At 38.8% G+C, this 14,702-nt stretch overlaps 1 protein-coding gene across 16 annotated transcripts in view; it reads right to left on the bottom strand.

Annotated features, from left to right (window-relative positions):
* Window positions 1-14,702, bottom strand: part of RBPMS (RNA binding protein, mRNA processing factor) — a 177,115-nt gene that overhangs the window by 98,940 nt on the left and 63,473 nt on the right. The window lies entirely within an intron of this gene.

The raw sequence follows: 14,702 nt of genomic DNA, 5'->3' as shown, positions 1-14,702 counted from the left end.
AACCACAGGGGGCATCAAAAGTCAATGCCTCAGGAATCTGGTGTTCACTGAATAAGCAAGGAGAAATCACTGAATTATCATTGCCATGTTTTCTTTCTACTTATTTTAGTGTTTTGTGTGCCTTCAGTCAAGTTTTCTACACCTTCCCACACACAATGAGATATAATGAACATGTAACATTGCGGAAGTTTAAGACGTACAACGTAATGGCTCAATATACTTATATACTGGTAATCACCACCACAGCGTTAACTACTGCGTCACATAAGCAACCATTTCTTTTTTTGTGTGGTGAAAACATTTAAGATCTACTCTGACTTTCCAGTATAAAGAATACAGTATTGTTAGCTATAATCACAGTGCTGAGCATTAGATACCCATAACTTCTACAACTTCTAGCTGGAAATTTGTAATCTCTGGCCAACATCTTGTCTCCCCCATCTTGATCCCCTGGTAACCACCATTCTACTCTATTTCTAGAAAATTTGACTCCACCCCCACATATTCTATTCTTCTCTACTCAGGCTGATACAATTTGATGAAGTTCGGCATTAGAAATCATGTTGCTACCTTAAGAAAAATTCAATGCCGTATTGTTAACCATCTATAAATCTAGATTTTTCCTCAGTGCAAAACTGGGAGATTTTCTAGAACCCTAACACTTTCTATTGATTCTGGTTGTGAAGAAGCACAAAGCAGACAAGACCCTTTATTGACCCAGCAGACAGTAAAATGTCATGCCATTTGCATGCAGGTGTGTAATCAACACTATGATGATGTAAACAGCCTCAGAATCATGAGGGCCTTATTTTTATTCATTCATATTTTAGATAACTTTATTGTGCTATAATGGATATACAGTTGACCCATGAACACAGGTTTGAACTAACTGGTCTATTTACAGGCACATTTTTCCCCCAATACAGTTTAGTACCGTAAATGTATTTTCTCTTTCCTATGATTTTCTTAATAACTTTTCTCAGCTTATTTTATTGTAAGAACACAGCATACAAAATACATAACATACAAACTATGTGTTTATGTTACTGGTAAAACTCCTAGTCAATAGTAGACTATTAGGAGAGTTAAGTAATAAGGGAGACAGAGGTTACATGTGGATTTTGACTGTGCAGACGATCGGTGCTCCTAATCCCCAGAGATCAAGGGCCAACTACATAATAAACTGTACATTTTATTTACAATTTGATAAACATTAAAAAAAAAAAACTTAATTGAGAGAGTGTGCGTGCACATTCATGACCAGGGGAGGGGCAGAGAGAATCCCAAGCAGGCTCCATGCTGTCAGTGCAAAGCCCAAAGCAGGGCTCAATCCCACCAGCCGTGAGATCATGACCTGAGCCAAGATCAAGAGTCAGATACTTGACCAACTGAGCCACCCAGGCACCCCTACAATTGGATAAGTTTCCATATATTATAACCTATGAAACCAGCACAACAATCAAGATAATTAACATATCCATCACCTAAGTTTCCTGCTACCCTGTCCTACCATCCACATCCCCAGGCAATCACTGATCTGTGCCTTCTGTCACTAGGATTATAGATGGTGCAATGGTTTCTACAAATGGAGCCATAAAGTATGTATTCTTTTTGGCTGGCTTTTTAACTTCAGCATAACTATTCTGAGATTCATCCACTGTTGATTAATAGTCTATTCCTTTTCATTATTGAGTAGTATTTGGTTGTATGGATACACCACAGTTCATTTATCCATTCAACTGATGGGACATTTGGGTTATTTCTAGTTTTTGCTTTTACAAATAAAATGGCTTTGGAGATAAACATGCATCGATTCGTACAAGTCTTTGTATGGATATATGTTTTCTTTCTTCTTGGTTAATTACCTAGGAGTGGAAGAGCTGAATGATATGGTAGGTATAAGGCTTAATTTTTAAAAAACTGCCCTTCAATTCCTTCTTTTATGGCCCATAACATGATAAATGCTGTGTACTTAAAAACAAATGTGTATTCCATTGCTCTTGGATAGTACTGTTTTACAAATGCTGATTAGATTCAATTTACCTTTTGCCTTCTCCCGTCTCCCTCAACTTTGCCAGAGATAAAGACTCCTTTTTCCAGGAACTTTGTTTTACCAAAGCTAAGGCCAAATTACTGACAACTGCCAAAGACACAGATGATGAGGGAATCCTGTATCCAGTATGCCCTCCCTGCCATCAACAATGTTCTTCCCACAGTCCAAGTAAGTAAACACCATCTGTCCCTGGCTGCTCTAGCCAGGACACTCTGGAAGAGAGGGAATCCCAGCTCCCATTCACTCAAATTTTGCTGAGTACCCATTATGTCTGACATTATGCCAGGTACTGACTGGATTACAAATTTCCAAGGAAATAATGTAATAAGCAGATTCTATGGTTTAAACACTGGAGTGCCATTTGTCCATTTAGCTATGTGACAGATATTAATTCAAATTTAGGGAGTTAACTTAGAAAATAAACTACCATTTATAGTGTTGTTCTAAAGAAAAATACTTTACAAACTTACAAGTCAAACAATTTACCAGCAAAATAGAAATCTGGGGGTTATCAAAATATTACTTGATATAAATCAAGGTTCAGGGGCACGTAGGTGGCCCAGTCGGGTATGTGTCTGACTTTGGCTCAGGTCATGATCTCACCGGTTCCTGAGTTTGAGCCCTGTGACAGGCTCTGTGCTGACAGCTTGGAGCCTGGAGCCTGCTTCAGATTCTGTGCCTCCCTCCCTCCCTCCCTCTCTCTCTCTCTCTCTCTCTCTCTCTCTGCAACTCCCCGCTCACACTCTGTCTCTCAAAAAATGAATAAAAACGTTAAAAAAATTTTTTTAAATAAAGGTTCATTTACATCAAAATGCAATATTATGCAATAAAAATTATGTCCAAGAAAAAGAACGTTCAAGGAAAAAGTACAAATAGTTTGATTTTATTCTGTAAAACAGCCCACACACATGTATTGAGAGGTATAACATGCGTTTGTAGGACATATACACAAAAATGGGTAGATTTATATGGTTTAGCCCTGAGTGGTGGAAGAAGTGATTTTAATGTTTATTAGCTTATTTATACTTTTTTTAATGATATGCATGTACTAGATAACTTTATTTTGTGAAGAATTGCCTAGATTTTTTTTTTATTGTTTTCTTTAGGAAACTATAAACAATGTCAGTATTTACATCAATAAAAATTTTGGGGGCGCCTGGGTGGCGCAGTCGGTTAAGCGTCCGACTTCAGCCAGGTCACGACCTCGCGGTCTGTGAGTTCGAGCCCCGCGTCGGGCTCTGGGCTGATGGCTCAGAGCCTGGAGCCTGTTTCCGATTCTGTGTCTCCCTCTCTCTCTCTCTCTCGGCCCTTCCCCCGTTCATGCTCTGTCTCTCTCTGTCCCAAAAATAAATAAACGTTGGAAAAAAAAAAAAAATTAAAAAAAAAATTTTTTTAAGTTTACAGAGGAAACTTTTAATGTAAACATTTCAGAATTAGAAGTGACGCTGATTTTAGTATCTCAAAGTGTTATACATGAAAAAAAATTGAACTCCCATTAGCCCTAAGCTTGCCACGCACTCACAGATGACAAGAGGCTCAAAGCAGCAATTCTGTTCAAACCGGAGGCAACTAAAATGTCTAGTATTTTACTTACACATGGACACAAGTTACATTTCCTATAATCTAGTGAATCTGTTTCAAGAAGCTGCCAAGATATCTCTTCTCTCACTGAAGAGAGATTCTCTCCTCTGACAAAACACATTGGCTAGGAGAAATAATTTTCAAATAGTTACATTATATATTTATGAGTACAACTAAAGCTCACAAATACAGTGCTTGGAATCTACATGCTTTGAATCCTTTTTAGATCTCCTCAGACTAGGAAATTTAAGTTAAAAAAAAAAAAATCATGGATAATGAATGGAAAAAACTCTTCCTGAATATCTAACTCATGCTTTTTCCTTGTGGCTGGGCTCTAGATCGTGGGGATAAAAAAAAAGGGGGTGGGGGTGCCTGGGTGGCTCAGTTGGTTAAGCATCCGTCTTCGGCTCAGGTACCATCTCGCAGTTTGTGAGCTCAAGCCCCGCGTCGGACTCTGTGCTGACAGCTCAGAGCCTGGAGCCTGCTTTGGATTCTGTGTCTCCCTCTTTCTCTGCCCCTCCTGCACTCGCGCTCTGTCTCTCCCCCCCCCCACCGGAAAGAAAATAAACATTAAAAAAAAGTTTTTTTTAAAGAAAAGTTTAGTTCCCCCCCATTCTTCTCACCCCCATGCTTTTTTTTTTTTTTTTAAATCTTAACCATTATGTAGCAAAACATTTGTCTTTACCATGTCTGTGGAAATCACAAAGGTAAAAAGCATGCTTCTTGCTTGCAGGGAGCTTAGGACCAGTGAAGGAGACAGAACATGCAAATAAATATGATAACAGAAAGCTTAATTCATTCACAAAGTAACCAAAAGTGAAAGAAAAGTTTGAGACGCATAAATGATCAAACAGGAAAAAAAGGTCCCCCAAATAACAAATGAATGATACCAAATGAACTTTGTGGCAGGTCTATCACTGTCCAAGGCAGCCCTTAACATACCAGAAGTGCCTGTGGACACAGATGTGCCTGGCACTATGCCTCTAGCATCACAGATGTTTACTTTATCAGACACATGGGGAAACACATTTCTTAGTCAAGGACACAACATGCCTCATAGAAGTGCAAGACATGAAGCTGCTGACAGCTCTATCCCAAAGGGACTCTAATGGATTCTGTGGATGTACCTCCGATTTCATCTTTACCACAAAAGAACTGAAAGAAATGCCAGGGGAAATCTCCTGTGCTGGACAGGAAGAGCAAGGAGACTTCTTTGCTCACTTATCTGGCATTCCCTCTAGAGGCCCTAGTTACATTTTGGATAAAACTAACCATGTGTTCTTCAGTAGCAGTGCCAGCTCCCACCAGAAAGACAAGCCACGTTTCAGTGACGGACTTCAATAAACTCTAATTCAGTAAGTAAAGTCATTGTGTCAGGTTTGTGTTTTCCTGGACAGAAAGGTCAAAGTGGGCCTTGAAATGGAAAGATCCTATGTTTAACAAAGAACACACATTATCCTGCAGGTAATCTAGACATTAAAATATAAACCAACAAATGCTTCATTTCAGTACACAGCAGGAATCACACTTTACAGCCAGCGGCCCTATCTGGTAAACACCACAGCGGCCAAAGACTCTAGGCCTACGGGCATTTTCTGTGTATGTTTTTTAGTTGTTTATAAGAAGATGTTAGGGATCACTTCTAGCTGCTCTGAGCTGACCTCTTGAGGTACATCTCAAATTCACAGGATTGGGAAAAACTAGTTCTCATTTCCTAAACGATTCATGATTAACTACGGAAGTCACTAATTTGCATCATTCTGATGAGTGAAGCCCATAGGGTACTTCTATCTATGATAATCTATCCCCTGCAAGCTCTCTATCCACCTACCCAAATTCTTAAACCTATAAGTGCAAACTCCAAAAGAAGCTTTCAAAGGTGCTATAGGTTTAAGTCTTTCTTTTGGGGTACCCATTCTTATCTGTAAATATACTTGTGTGTTTCAAAGGTCTTTCAAATTGTTTTAGAGTTTGCAGTCTCTTATTTGGTAGTAAGCATAATCCCAGGCACAGAGTGTATAGTCTATAAATCTCTCTTGGATTACTTTAGAAATCTACAAAAGAATACTGTATATTCACAGGAGACAATAAATGCTTGCATGTCGACACCTCTGGCTGACAACACGGTAAACAAGAGGAGGTAACCAAATTTCCCAGGCACAACCTAGATCAGTATGGTTACAACATCAAATGACAAATACTCATATGACAAAAAGGCAGAAAAGGTTAACATTATTAGAGACAAGTTTAAAAAAAAAGGAAAGGAGATAAAAAGAATCACAAGCAAGGGAGAAAAACGAAAAAGACTGAAAACGTAGACCAAAAGACAAACAGATCACAAAAATTCAGGACTGTACACGCAATAATAGAGAGATCAATATATGGTTACTAGTAAAATCACCCCCATTTCAACTTAATAATGATTTAAACATACTTCTATATAAATCCCAAATCCACTATGAATGAACAATCCACAAGGTTTTTTGAAAAAATACTCAAAATTACTAGCTTGCACATTTAAAATGATGAGTAGATAACCAGGTCTACTGACAAAGGCTCCTATTAAGTGAAAAGGCAAACACCAGAATTTGTCCATAACCCCAGTTTAATTCTTTCAAGTGTTGTTATTAGTAGATGCTTAACAAAAAAAAAAAAAGGTACTGAAATAATGTTTACTAAATTACTGTTCTGTCAATAGCAGGGAAGGTGGAATTATTACAGAGAACTTTAATTTTACATATTTATACACGTAGGCATTTAAATATTCAGAAGCATAAACCATTTCTTAAAAAGAGAATACACACAGCCCACAGAGATCTCCTTCATTTGGAAATAGGAACCTTGGGTCCAACCTATCCTTCTGTCCTTAGCTGGTCTCATTTTTCTGCCTGTGGCTCCACAGGGACAAATTTGATTCAGCAGAAGTATATATATTCATTTAATTTGCTTCACATTCCAATTCTGACAAAAGTCAGTGTTTCTTTGTACCTTCACCAAAAATAAAATCTAACTAAAAACAGGCATCAATGACACTAAATTAAGGCCCTAGGAGCAGGACCATCCTTGCTTCAGTCAAAAGGGTCTCTTGGTTTGTCAACACCCTACTTCCCACTAAAACAACAACACAGGGATCATGCACTCTCCAACTCCCAAGGATGTGCCAGCTTTCTTCTGGGAGATCATGTGATATTAACTTGGTTTCAGGGACAGAAAAGTTAAAGAGCTCCACATATCTGTGCAGCATAAACCCCATAGCACTGGGTTGTTTTAACACCCAAGGCAGGGAGGAGGTTCAGAGCCCGGTTTTTAAATTTTACATACAGATTATTTTACTCTCTTTAAATAAAGTATTGATGGATTTAGTTATTTGCTTCTTCTGTAAGCATCACCTGAAACAAGAAACTCCCAACAGTGAATCCTGCTGAGGATGGCTTTGTCATCTCATCTCCAAAGGCCGCTTTGTTGGCCTGCTATGATTTTGCATTCATGTATTGCCACTATGAAAATGGATTACCACAATCATTAAAATGGTCTGCCAGGAATTTTATTCTGGTTGCGGCTCAAGAGAAACTGACCGGCCTTTGGTCAAGCTCCAGTTTCTTATTGGCACGGATGGGATAAGTGGTCAAGTTCCACTCTCCTGGCCCCCTACTGGACTTAAAGACACATTCCATTACCAGCCCTGGGAAGGTTACGCTTTGGTTCAGGAGGCCAGGTTGCTACAGACACCAAGGACCGATTAACCATGGGATAGAAGGGTTATTACCATGTTGTTGTTATAAACTCCCAGGTTTTAGTTTTAGATCATCTAAAACGTAATTATCCATATTGCAAGTCTTCCTAGCTCTGAGGGATCCACTAGTGTTTGCCCTGAGTGATATTCAGTTGTAGAAGATCAGTATCCACAGAATAACCAAATTTATAGTCTTACTTTGGGCCCCTGGACACCAGGGTGCCTTTGCCAAAGTGATCAGAAAGTTTCCAGTAAGATCAGGGAAAGAAGGAAGAAGGCTCATGGGAACACATACAGAAGTGGAACCACCATGGTTCCATAAACTCATATGTGCAGGGCTCAGAATATGCAAAGGAAACAGAGACAGCAAGTTAGCATTGGGTACGCCACACCACTGTGTTCACTGAGGAGATATCTTGGCCCAACCCAATGTCAATTTATAGTCAATCAGATGGTCTCATCATCTCCCAGGTTTATACGACTGCTTAAGACCAAAGTCCAACCTAGGCCATACCTCATGTCTGCTATATATCTAAAAGGATAAGAGATAAATCAAGAATTTCTAGGGTTTGAAACTACCCAAGAATAGGCAGATGTGTCTGTACATGTGGGCCCTTAACCTCATTATTAAGAAACTTCCTCAGGCCTGTCAGATACAAAGGGAGGTGGGTACCAGAAACAGGTCAGGAATTTAGAGTTCCCCAGGAAACTACATACATAAATGTGTGCATATAAGAACTTAACTTCATTAGGAAGTTCATGGAGTGCTGTCCAACATAGTATATGGTTGTCAGGTTCCTAGAGTTCAATAAGAAGTTCCATATAAAATCAGGATGCTTTACCCCCTCACCTCTAGTCCTCTCCTTATCGATGCTGGCTTCCCTTAGTCCCTTTTAAGTCAACTTTCTGATGGCTAACTCTGTTTCAACCTTGGATAGCCCACATAATCCTACTCTTCATTCAATTATACTGCCTGCATTGCTAAAACATGAAGATTTTCAAACATATTCATTAATGCTGTGTATTGTAAACTGAAGTCTGCATTTTAACTCCCTAATGTGCACTTGCCCTTAGGATTTTAACCCTATAGAGTAGGATGAAGTTGAATGTCCGAAAGATTATCTGGGCTATCCGCATACAGCCTTTTCCATGCACTGACAAAATGAAGTACAAGCAGAAGAAGAGCTTACCAAAATCTCAAGCCCTTTCTTTCTCCTTCTGCATAGTTCAGGTGACTGAACAGATCTGCTTCACAAAATAAGAAAAAAGGCATTCCACCTCTCCCAGCTATTCAGAAAAAGCTATCCCAAGCAGTTTTTTGTAGTCACATAAAGTACCTGAAAAAAAATTCAGAATCAGGGGCTATGGTCCCAACACTGCCCAGGGCTGTAAAAGACTTGTTTTTTACCTTAAGTGGATAAAGTTCATTTGAGGAACTTGATCCCACTGTGAACTTCAGTTTGCAGCGCACTCTTAATAACCATCCATAATGCACCACAGTTCTAACGAACTAGAAAGCTGTGGGAAAGAGTTGGTTTCCCCATGTGTAGTTGTGAGAAATGACTCCATATATACTTCAAATTCTTCGATGCCAGGTCAGTTCACCTTCAAACTGAATGTTCTTCCCCATATGATAGCGGTGAGCATCCTAGTACTTAACAGTAGGTGCCAAGTATTTGTATAAGGAACTAAATGAGTAAATGTGAAACAGAGTCACAGTACTAGGAATGAGGCATAAGAGAGAGCCACATAATTTATGAACATCCAGATATGGAGGAATATGAGGAGATAAAGTTGTGATTTTTATACACATTCAACAGGATAAGTACTCAAGACAGTAAAAAGGATATGTACTAAAACAATAAATAATAAGCACTTATGTGGAACCACTGCTGGGATTCAAATCCCAGTTCTGCAACTCACTAGCTATGAACCTTCATCTGTCCATTCAGAAATTTCCTCATCTGGGAACGAGAGACAACAATGGTACCTACTTGTGGCAGTTTTTAAATATGTCCACAGCATTTTTTGTACTCTTCCATTCAAGAGGTGAAGCTGGATTCTCCTCCCCTTCAGTGTGGGCTTCACTTAGTGACTCACCTCTAATGAACAGAATACAGCAGAAGTGATAGCATGTAGTTAGCATGTAGCATGTAGTCTGTTAACTTCAAACACTGGGTCAAACAAGGCATTGTGGCTTCTTCAACAGAAGCAGGCCCTCTTGGATCATCTGCTCTGGGGGAAGCCAGCTGCCATGTCATACTGATACTCAAGAGACAACATGGAGAAAAATTTAGAGTTTGAATTCGCCTAGACAGGAAACTAGATACATAAATGTGTGCATGTGATAGGAACTGAGAGGCCTCTGGTCAAAAGCCATGTGATGTGGCCATCTTGGAAGACCTTCCAGCCCCAGTCAATGCTTCTTATGACTGCAGCCCCCAGCTAACAATGTCCTGACTGTATCCTCAAGAGAACTTGAGCTAGATCCACCTACCATAGTTTCTCCTAAATTCCTGACCCTCAGAAACTGTGAAATAACAAATGTTTAAACCATTAAATTCTGGGGTAATTTCTTAACAAACTTGCTGGAAGGATTAAATAAATTAATAGGAAGTGAAATGCCTCAAGTTCAGTACCAGGTTCACAGTAAGGACTCACAAAATTTTATCTGTATTAAAGTAGCTTACACCACTCAAAAGAACATGCATTTTTACGCTCCAAAGGCAAATCAATCCTAAGAGAGGCTGCAACTGATAATATTATCATGCAACTGTTATACACAGGCTTAAAATGGGCGAAAGGTAAAAAGTTTGCACAGTAAAATGAAGTAACATGCTTAAGTATTTTCCACAATATGAACCTCAAAAGTGTGACTTAGAGTCCCTTTTGTTACCATCTCTCTACCTCTTTAGAAGGCCAGGAGCAAATTCCGCTCTGGCCAGCGCCCTACCCCCCCGGTTGGTCATGAATCCTCAACTCCTACTTCCTCATGTGACAAGTGTTAAACAAAGAAGGAAGGAGAAATCTCTTTTCGTTCTGTTAAAGATTTTAAGAAGTATCAAGGTTAATGGTTTAAGCATTCCTATCAAGGAGAAAACAAATTTTGAAGTGATATTAGGCAAATTATTAATCTCTAAAATCTTTAATTTGGACATAACATCTGCCCTCTTCCTACCTACTTTTACGGGAAACTGAAAGTATGAATTAAGTAGCATCATTCAAGGTACATGAAAAGTATACTTTACTCAATATGAGGACATTTCTGATTTGTTTTTTATTGTATACAATATTTTAGCTACATTATACATTCGATTAGTATCCAAAATTCATTAAATCATCCACTTGCTTAACATTCATCCTGGATTGAATCCTCTCATCGGATACAAAAATAAAGAGAATACCAACGTTGGAAAGGATGTGAAGAAACCCTACGTCTTAGATACACTGCTGGCAGGAATATAAAAAGGTACAATCACAGTCCAGCAAACAGTTTGGCAGTTTCTTATCAAAAAATGCAATTACCGGTGTGTGCCTGGGTGGCCCAGTCAGTTAGCGTCTCTTATTTCAGCTAGGTCATGATCTCACAGTTTTTGAGTTCAAGCCCCAAGCTGGGCTCTATGCTGTCAGCAGAGAGCCTCCTTGGGATATTCTCTCTCTCCCTCTCTCTCTCTCTCCCTCTCTCTCTGCTCCTCCCCTGCAAGTGCACTTGCACACTCTCTCTCAGAAATAAACTTACAAAAAAAAAAAAAAAAGCAATTACTATACAACCTAGCAATTGCACTCTTGAGTCTTTTTATCCGAGAGAAATGAAGATTTATGTTCACACAAAAACCCGTACACAAATATTCGGAAACCTTTGATTCATAATTACCAAACAAATAAGCCAGATCTCCTTTAAAGGGTGAATGGTTAAACAAACGGGTATACCTCTGCCATGGAATATCACTCAGCAATAAAAAGCAATAAACTATTAATACAAAAAAAAACATAGATAAATCTCAAGGGAATTATGCTGAGTAAAAAGTAAAACAATTCCTAAAGGTTACATACTGCCTGATTCTTTTTATAGGACATTCTTGAAATGATGAAATTACAGAGATGAAAAGCAAATGAGTTTGCGAGAGTTAAGGACAAAGGAGGATTAAGAGGTGGAGGGGGATACACAGTTTTATGAAGGCAATGACAAGGATTCCCTGTGGTAACGGGGCTAATCTATATAACCTTAAATACGGTGGTGGTGGATACACACACTTGCACATGTGATAAAATTACATAGGACACCACACACACAAAACTGGGGAAATCTTAAGAAAATGAGTGGATTCTATCAATGTGAATTTCCTGATTGGGATATTGTGCTACAAGATGTTTTACAAGATGTTATCATTAGGGAAAAGGCACACAGGATCTCTCTGTATTACTTCTTATAGTATATGAACTTTCAATCATCTAAAAGTTTACACTATATACTTAAAAAAACTAACACAAACGGGGCACCTGGGTGGCTTAGTCTGTTCAAGTGTCCGACTTTGGTTCAGGTCATGATCTCACAGTTCAGGAGTTTGAGCCCCATATCTGGCTCACTGTTCTCAGTGCTGAGCCTGCTTCAAATCCTCTGTCCCTCTCTCTCTGCCCCGTCCCCGCCTGCACTCGCTCTCAAAAATAAACATTTAAAAAAAAAAAAAAAAAGCCTGACAAACCTGACAAATAATTACATAAACATTAATCAAGACATTTATATCAGCTGGTAAAACTAGGATGTGAAACTACAGTTATAAATTCCTTTGCATTTCCAGGCTCTATCAGAAGACTGGTCTTTTCTTCATTGATTTTTTAAGTGGCAAGACTATGTGTATGTATGTGTGTATATATATATATTCTAAATGTATATATTTAGAATATATATATATAAAAAAATGCCACTCTTAAAGTAGGTGTTGCATTTAAAACACCACATGACCGAAAGACGAATATTTGGAATACAACCTACTTTAAGTTGGCTACTCCCTGTAATTCATAAACTAGTTACTTTCTTCAAACACTGCAAAACACAGTGCTTACAATGTGTTCTTCCAGTAAGAGTAAGCTTCCACTTTTAAATTTAGATTATCATAGCTTTTCCAATCACAGGAATTTCCAAATCCAGAATACCTTCAATGTATTTAGGCCACAACTAATAATTCCACAGCCTACTACAGGAACTACCTTTCCAGTGAGACGCTATTTGTTCAATTTGATAACCGCCTCTGTCTGTAAACCATTTATGTGGTCATTTGAATCAAGTCAGTATTAAGTTAATATATTACTTATGCGTATGTATAATTATGTAAATAGATGCAGGCGTCTGAAAACTCGGCAGGATTTTTAAGTAGAACTGTATGTGTTGGTCAGGCACAATGAAAGACCTAACAAATGTCAGAAACAAAGAAATGATGAGTGAGGTTTGAGGAGCTGAGAAATAACCTATATTAACAAAAGTAATACATGCTTTACAGATGGATCTAAACTATTTAAAAATGTTAGATATGTAATCTGAACTCCCACAGCACAAACTTTTCAATTACTGTAATGGAAGGAAAATACCACTAAATTGAACTTGGTGGTTTAATTCCCATCTCTGCTTCAAAACTAGCTGTTGAGGGCTTGGACACTGACCTCTCTGAGCCTCCCTTTCCTTATTGAGAAGGTGAAGGTGTAGAACAGTCCGTCTCCAGGTTCCATTCCGACTCCACAGGCCCAGTGGAAGGATGGGTTTTTGGTAAAGGCATTACCAGAATCAAAGGACATCAGTCAAGAAGACCTAGTTCTTGCCACTGAGAACTTTTCAATCAAGCCACTGAAATATACACATTTCACTAGATATTTATGTATATTTAAATTGTATTTTTTATTTATGATTCATGTAATAAAACATAGTGACATCGTAAACCACACATTTCAAGAATTCAGCAGAGCTGTCAGCACAAAGCAAGATAAATGGGCTAAAGAGCTACTGATGTGCAGTTATCACAAACACTGACCTAATGGTCATGATTAAATCTATGTGCGCTAACAGAGCACAGTATTTTATTTTATTTTTTTTTATTTTTATTTTTCAACGTTTATTTATTTTTGGGACAGAGAGAGACAGAGCATGAACGGGGGAGGGGCAGAGAGAGAGGGAGACACAGAATCGGAAACAGGCTCCAGGCTCTGAACCATCAGCCCAGAGCCCGACGCGGGGCTCGAACTCCCAGACCGCGAGATCGTGACCTGGCTGAAGTCGGACGCTTAACTGACTGCGCCACCCAGGCGCCCCTGGAGCACAGTATTTTAAGCACACAAACTCCAGAGCCAGATTGCCTGGATTTGAATCCCAGCTCCAATGTCTATTATCTGAATAATCTTAGACAACTTACGAACTAAACAGAGCCTCAGTTTCCTCATCTATAAAATGGGAGATATAATAAAACTTACCTCATAAGGTTGCTAAGAGGGTTAAATAAGTGACTATTTATTTGTAAAGCATTTAGAAAAGTACCTGACACATTATACAAGTCTTTGTTAAATAAATAAACAGAGTCCTTCCACTGCTATCTGGTTAACACTTCTTGCTGATGGGGTACAGTAAACACTAAAGAATGAAATTATTCAAATCCAAAAACTTAGAGGACTTCATTTAGCCAGCTGAAGAGACTCTGAAAAGTTACCCATAATAAACAGTATTCTAAAAGTAGCTATTAAATAAAAACCATGGGGCAGCTGGGTGGCTCAGTCGGTTAAGAATCCAACTTCAGTTCAGGTCATGATCTATCTCATAGCTCATGAGTTCGAGCCCCCCATCAGGCTCTGTGCTGACAGCTTGGAGTCTAGAGCCTGTTTCAGATTCTCTCTCTCTCTCTCTCTCTCTGCCCCTCCCCTGGTTGCATTCTATCTCTCTCAAAAATAAACATTAAATAAGTAAATAAATAAATAACATGACCACTGCGCAAACTGCGTATAATCGAAGACAAATATTTCATTATTAATAGTGGATTTCCAGAGTGAAATGCTGTTATTCACACTACCTCTACCACTTTTACTCCCTTTCAGGAACCTGGAATTCCTTTCCAAGTTTAACATGGCATGCACCTGTGACATAAAGTACTTGTAAAGAGCACAAACCAGTGCATTTTACAGAAGCCAGCTCATTATTTTCCATTTTGTGAATTTCAAACAGCTAAGGCAGTTTCCAAAACTGTTCCTTTCCAACTGAGGAAAAATTCTCAAGATTCTCAGAGAACCTGGGGCATGTGAAGGATTGTTCAGAGTGGACATGACTCAACCTGTCGGTGATCTTCCTAGAACCTGGTT

This window comes from Felis catus, chromosome B1 (genome assembly GCF_018350175.1).
Source record: "Felis catus isolate Fca126 chromosome B1, F.catus_Fca126_mat1.0, whole genome shotgun sequence".
Taxonomy (NCBI): Eukaryota; Metazoa; Chordata; class Mammalia; order Carnivora; family Felidae; genus Felis; species Felis catus.
This window is presented reverse-complemented; position numbering and strand designations above follow the sequence as displayed.